Genomic DNA, 7,729 nt, shown 5'->3' with positions numbered 1-7,729 from the left:
ACTCCAAATGGAATTATTTATTTCAAAGCTATGTTTTTGGGGTTTTGAGGTTGTTGTTTTTAACAAAACAACCTTATTGCCTTCAAGGTACTCATACACTGAGTACATTTGTCAAATCTGTGATTCCGTTTTTTGAATCATTTTCAAACTCATCTGTATGAACCGCCCTTGTTCTTTCTACACCTCTTCTGTGTCCTCAAGTCACTCTCCTTTCATGTCCCTCTTCATTTGTGGAAATGAAAAGATGTTCCATGGAGCTAGGTCAGGTGAGTAAGGTGCATGGGGCAAGAGAGGCATGCTTTTTCTTGTCCAAAACCGACACACTGAGATGGCTGCATGAGCAGATGCATTGTCATGGTGGCAAAACCACTCCACCCTCTGTCAAGTATCAGGCCTTTTTTGTCACACAATTTTTTCAAAAACTCTAAATAGAAAGCTGGATTAACAGTCTGTCCTGGTTGAAAGTTTGCCAAATTCACTATGAGTTGACATTTTCATCTGTTTGGGAAGCTAACAGACTTTCAGAATGAGGTTTGACATCAATTGACATTTCACCTTTTTGAAACAAGAAAACCACTTTTAATTTGAATTTTTCCTATAATGCTGTCCTTATAAGTTTTGTTCTGCATCACAGAAGTTTCTACATATTTTTTCAAGCAGGAAACAAATTTCACAGCATCACACTGTTCTCTTAAATCAGCCATCACCAAAAAAAAGAGGTTCAAGTGAAACTGCTCTTACAAAAAAAATCACTGTGACCAGAGAACCTTCCTAGGCGATGCCACTGGGTGCACTATCTCAGAGACAGTTGCCCTATGCTTGTCTAGCAAGGGAAAAATGCATACTATGAAAGCCCCACGCAGCAGAGCTTTTTTGTTTGTTTGTTTGTTTGTTTGTTTGTTTGTGAGTACCCCCTTGTACTATTCATCAAATAATTGAAGTTTGGAACTGTTAGATTGAATTGATAAAAGTCAACATTAAATCACATATATTTAATGACTATCAGTTCAAAATGTATGAAGTATGTGTACATCTAAGCACTATTCTGATACCAACTCATTTAATAGTCTTAAGATATATTTATTCCCAATTAACAGATTAAGTTAAATTGAGACAAAAATATAGTTCTAATTGAGTAATATATTTTAAATGACTGCTGCTGTGCAGCAAGCCCATCTCGTAAGTGGGCCCTATAGGACAGAGTAGAACTGCCCTATAGGAAGTTCAAGTCTATTTAAGTAGACACACACACTTTTATTTTTTACATATACTTTACTTTTATTGTGAACTGGGTGAAAGTTTACTGAGCAAGCAATTTTCCATTAAACAATTCATACTAAATTTGTTTCATTTTTAAAATTTCATTCCACTTTACTACTTCATTCTTCTTTCTTTTGTAATCCTGCTGAACTTTGTTCTTTATAATTGATGCCCTTTTTACCTCAAATGGCTGATACTTCTGAGGTGTGTGTGAATCCCTAGTGTTATTGTTATCATTAGTTACCATCTATTTATTTGACTGAAAAATTAAGCCACAGGGTTGAGCTCAGCTTCCATCCTGAAATGCGATTAAGGACCACAGTCTCAAGGGTTGCACTCACGGTCATTGATTCAATTCTAACTCAAAGGGACCTTGTAAGACCGTGTAGAAGTTCCCCTGTGGATCTTGAAAACTATGAATCTTTACAGAAGTAGAAAACTTCATCTTTCTCTCAGGAAATGGATGGTGGCTTCAAACACCTTATCTTGTGGTTGACAATCCAGAATTTATCCTAATATGCCACCAGAGCTTCTCACCAAGTGAAGGGGGTCTTTTTCATGATTTTGAGGTTTGTCCCACATATTACTTTTTATTTTTTTAATCATTTTAGTGGGGGCTCATACAGCTCTTATCACAATCCATACATGCATCCATTGTGTCACGCACATTTGTTGTCATCATCATTCTTAAAACATGGGCTTGCTACTTGAGACCTTGGTATCAGCTCCTCGTTTTCCCCCCTCACTTCCTCACGAACCCTTGATACTTTATAAATTATTATTATTTTTTCATGTCTTACACTGTCCGATATCTCCCATCACACACTTTTCTACTGTCCATCCCCCAGGGAGGGGGTTATATGTAGATCATTGTGATCGGTTCCCCGTTTTTCCTCCACCTTCCCCTTACCTTTCTGGTATCTCTACTCTCATTATTGGTCCTGAAGGGGTTTAACTGTCCCAGATTCCCTATGTTTCCAACTCTTATCTGTACCAGTGTGCATCCTCTGGTCTAGCTGGATTTGTAAGGTAGAATCCATTTCCCCATCATCATATATAAATATATTTATATAAATAGATTTATGTGCATATATTTAAAGGTGTAGTATTAAGGTAGCAGACAGACATTGGGCCTCTACTCAAGTACCCCCTCAATGCAAGAACACTTTGTTCTATTAAAATGACATCCCATGGTGCTCATCTTCTCAACACAAAAGCTGAAGACAAAGCGGTGCATAAGCAAATGTGGTGAAGAAAGCTGATGGTGCCCAGCTATCAAAAGATATAGTGTCTGGGGTCTTAAAGGCTTGAAGGTAAATAAGTGTCATCTAGCTGGGAACAACAAAGCCCACATGGAAGAAGCACACTAGCCTGTGTGATCATGAGGTATCCATGGGATCAGGTAGCAGGCATCAAAAACCAAAAAAATCATATAATTGTGAATGAGGGGGAGTGCAGAGTGGAGACCCAAAATTCATCTGTAGGCAACTGGACATCCTCTTACAGAAGGGTCGGAGTGAGGAGACGAGCCAGGAAGGGTGCAGCATAGCACCAATGAAACATATAACTTTCCTCTAGTTATTTAATGCTTTCGCCCCACCCCACTCCCCACTATCATGATCTTAATTTTATCTTACAAATCCACATATTTCTTCCACTCTATCCAGGATCTTATAAGCCCTTTCAGAACAGTTGGTAGTGGTAACCAGGGACCATTTAGTTCTTGTCTAACGGTTGTAGAGGCTGAGGTGTGTGGATTAATTTTTTCTTATGCGTCTTTCATTTTCCTCACTCTTCTTTCCTCCAAATAGGGAAAGACCAGTAGTTGCACCTTTGATGGCTGCTCATGAACTTTTAAAACCACAGTGCTTATTCACTACAGGAAGTTGTAGAACATTATTTGGGCAGACTATGTTACATTGATTGTGATGTCTCCCAACACTATAGTCCTGAGATCTTGGGTCTGGAGACTAAGACTATAAATCTTGACTGAAACAGACAGCAACATCTTTCTCCTATGAAGATGGGTTTCTCCTATGGGTTCAGATAACTGACAGGGGAAGGTCAACGATTGTGCTAAGACTCCTGAAAAGCAACCAAAAAGGGGTACTCTTTCCTACAGAAACTCCATGGGTGATACAAGCTGTTACCTCCCTGGACTGCTAGACTGCTGTGCATTATTCCATATGGTTCTTCCAGCTGTAGTATTTGTAATTCCCATCAAATGATATTTGTTTAGAGGGCCTAGGTAAGACAAGGTAGGGAAAGATAGTGATATGATTATATGATTCCATTGTAAATGATTGTTACGTGGCTTCATTTTGATTTCCATCTTGAAAAGTATAAAATAAGCCATCTTTGAAGCAGGAAAAGGGGATTTCCCACCAGCAAGAAAGAAGAGGCAGTAGTGGAGAATGTCCTTTGATCGCTGAAAGCTCTGTGCACTGAACCTCCTTGATCCGGTAGCTAGCAGAACCTGGGGCGGATGCTGATGTGGTTTGATTGCCCGTCCTTGTGATGTGAGAGGAGTTCAGATGTCATCCCACATCACACCTCTTCATGGAGCTGCAAACTAAAAGAAGGTTGGAGCTTCAAGTCGCCCCAGAGGCACTTGAAGAGAAAAATAAATAAATAAAAAGGCCTGGAGAGATCCTTCCAAAGAACCAGCTGGACACACATTGGGCCCTGCGGCCCCAGGACCGAAATGACCGGAAAGCATCTGGTTCCTTTTCTACTACCACGGTTACGGGAGGACTCAAGGGATATAAAGTGCAGGAAGGCACTTTGAAACTGCAGAGCACTAGAGAAATGTCTTCTCATATTATGATCTCCTAAACTACATCAAGGATTATTATCTATGAATGTTATAATTAAGTTACTATAAAACTTAATCAACATGCTTCAGTCAATAACATCTCAGAAGAGTAGACACAAGAGTCGATTCCGTGTCAGGAAGCAGTCTTAAATCTAAGCAAAAATAAAGAACCTGGGTGAATAAAATCTGCCTTTATCATTCATTGCAATGATGAATTAATGTATTTCCATCTACATTTCAGAATCATTTAAAATTTTCATAATTGTTCTATAAGTGCTATCTTCTTTAGTATTATTTATTGTCTTAGTGAAATGTGTTTGTTTTTTCTTGGTAATGTCAGCCTGTTTTCCTTGGGAATATTACTGAGCAAGTTACTGAGCAAGTTTAGTAGTAAGTATTTTGCATGATCTCCTTTTATGAAGTTCACTATTAAATCTCGCAAAAAAAAAAAGGTAAATGGGGATTATTTATTCACATGTTTTCTAGTTTCTTCCTATCTCCTCCCTTAAAGACACCTTAAAAATCTCAGCCTTTCTCTTTAACACTATATATAAATAAAATTAAAAAATAACATCTACTACAAAGACCAAATTACACACCTGTGTGTGGTTTATTATTAGTAGGAAATAAAAATTCTGTAGAATATAAATAATAGTCATAATTTTTCTTTATGCTGCCACTTTTAGCTGTTAGTTATGCATTTATATGTTTGTATTCATGTTTATTTTTATTTAGTTTAGCAGCTACTCAATAAAGATACTAAGCTGATTAATATTGCAATACAAAGTAGATCCTAATATTGCTAAATATGATTAAGGGACTAGCTCTCAATACTATCTTGGTAATTAATATTCATAAGTAGAAAACATTACTAAATCCTCCATAAGCCTCACTAATGTAGAATGGAGTCCTACTCCCGGCAGCCTCTGGGACAGAGTGGGAACACTCCCTGGGGTCGCTGAGACCATCATTCCTTTGGAAGGCAGCAGCACCAAGCCGCGTGATAGCCGCTATTCTCCAATAGAATTCAACAACAATTGTGACTGAAGGATCTTTTTTTTTTTTTTCTTTTCTCTTTGCTGACTCATTTGCTCAAGTAATACAATGCTTCATTGGGTCCATAAAAACATTCGAATTATATCACTACGACTAACATATTCAATTAACAGAAATTTTAGAAGAGTAAAGATAAGGGGGCCTGGAGATGAAATCAGAGAGCTGTGGAAGGCAGTAAACGACAGGAAGACATGAGTACATGTGGGACAGACGAGTAACAGCAGAGCTGTGAGATTAGACGCCTGGGTAATGTCACTTTCCAGCATGGTAAAGCCTGATCTCCATCTAAGCTCCTAACGTCAATCCAAACCCACTGGTGTTGAGCTAATTCCAACTCATAACAGCTTTATACCTTAGCACAGGCTGTTCAAGCTTGTCTGTCTGTGGGAAAACAGACAATCACATCTTTCCCCTGCAGAGCTGCTGATGAATCCTCATTGTCAATGTTTTGGTAAGCTATCAAGTGTCTAACCACCAGGCAACCAGGCTCCCCCATTTTCCCTAGAAATATTAAAATATGGAAACTTGGTGGCACTGTGGTTAAAGTGCTTAGATGCCATCAGCCGCTTTGTGAGAGAAAAAAATATGACAATCTGCTTCCATCAACATTTACAACCTATCCTATAGGATTTCTATGCGTTGGAATCAACTCAAGGTCAGTTTTTTTAATCCGGAAAAATGTTACCTAAACCAATCCCATATTACTGTTAACACTTCTTAGAAATAACTTGCTGCCATACGATATAAGACACAGAGGCATTTTTTTTTATGCGAACATGTATCCAGGCAAAGAAAAATGTCACGTAAAATGCAAACAGTTATGACCTGTTTTTTCGCATAGTGTTAATAAAGCCATAGCACAGTGATTCTCTAATGGCTAACATTCAAACAGATCCAAGTATAGCTGCTGAGTTATATTTCCCTTGTTTGACTTGCATACATATGTAATATTATTTTTAAACTCATTCATATTCATGTGAATTGGATTGCAATTTAAATTCTGGAAACTATGGTTTCATTAAACCTTTTTGCTTCAGCCAAAAAAAGTCTGTACACACACGAACACTTCAAAATCAGTATCCATTTCTCTTTTATGACTTCCCCCAAGGCATTATTAAGCATAATGGCAGGAAATGTACAAATAGAGTTGTGGTGATTATGCAATTTCATGCCATCTTGATAAAATAATGAAGGGGTGGAGTCTAGCCTGTCAATCCGGTCACAGACTGATTGGTCCCTCCTTAGGGGTTGCGCTCCTCATGAGGATTCTGGAAACTTCTGCTTCCTCCTTAGAGGTGGGTCATTCTGTTACACATTCCTGTTGACAAGTCACATAGAGCCACGCTGGATGGCCACCAGCGAGCGCCCTGGAGATGCTTCCACCAACATTGGATCCACAGGACGTTCCACCAACTAGCCTATGATTTTCTTGAAATTGGCATCATTGCATGTGCTGTGTGAGACTAAAGAGAAATTTATGGACTAGTAATGGACAGATAGGCTAATCTCAGAATTATGAACTTGATCTGGACTTGGCTGGGATGTATTCTCAATATACAATTGCTGTTTGATATAAAGCTCTCTCTTATACAATATGAGTGTGTCTGGATTTGTTTCTCTGGTCAACCTGGCGTAACACAAGGGATTACCATGAAAACATTGTGAATAGATTCATTGAATACGCTATACTTGGTAGTGGAAGATAGGGATCAGTATGACTTAAATCCTCAAAATGTAGAGCTCTAGCGGTGGTTTCAAACGACCCCTTCAGAATAGCAGTCACAAATTCAGACATACATTGGCTATCCTCACTCTGAATGGCTACCTCCTACTTCCCCTTTCAGCTTGAAAATCTGCTGCAAAGACTTGCAGAGTGTCTAGCACAATGACTACAGATTTATGATAACCCAAAAGGATACACATACAAAAATTGCATAGGGTGACCTCTGGGAATTTTACCAACACAGAACTTCCACATTCCAAGGATCCACTACCCTCCTAAGAACTTAGCTATTGTCAAAGAGGAATCTGAATCTTCCTGTCAGGGTCTCAACCTTTCTTCAAGATAGTCAAATGTAAGCCTCCTAAGGGTAGTTAGTTCATAACAGCCATTCAAATGAGTCTCTTGTGGTCTGCCCACTCCTCATTCACTAGCACAAATCTTCAGATGTGCCACAGAAGTCCAAGACTAAAGCACTTCAATTGCTCCAAAGGTTATTTCTTTAGGATCAAAGACAAAGTTCATCTAACTTGGGATGCCTACTATCTTTGCCTCTAGGCAAATTCCAGTTAGAAAAAAATATTGTTTTTCTCACTACTTTCATTCACGCTACTCTGAGCTTATAAACTTTGTTCCTAGGACAAAAAAAATGCATAGCTTAATGTATGTTTGGACATCATCTGACCATATTTTTGACTGTGGGCCAGAGCACCCAGAAGTACAAGAACATCAGACCTTTGTCTTAGCATCAGAGCTATACTGTTTCCTAACTTCTGCACACAACCACAGACTACCTAGTTTGCATCAATGGAGAGCAAACACCCAACTCCAAGGTCCCTTGGCTCATGTCAACAGGTCTAGTCCCTATGTTTTACATA

Source organism: Echinops telfairi, unplaced genomic scaffold (assembly GCF_000313985.2).
Source record: "Echinops telfairi isolate 266 unplaced genomic scaffold, ASM31398v2 ScPeMD7_7469;HRSCAF=8507_0, whole genome shotgun sequence".
NCBI classification, from domain to species: Eukaryota; Metazoa; Chordata; class Mammalia; order Afrosoricida; family Tenrecidae; genus Echinops; species Echinops telfairi.
The sequence above is the reverse complement of the archived record's forward strand: the minus strand, read 5'-3'. Positions refer to the sequence as shown.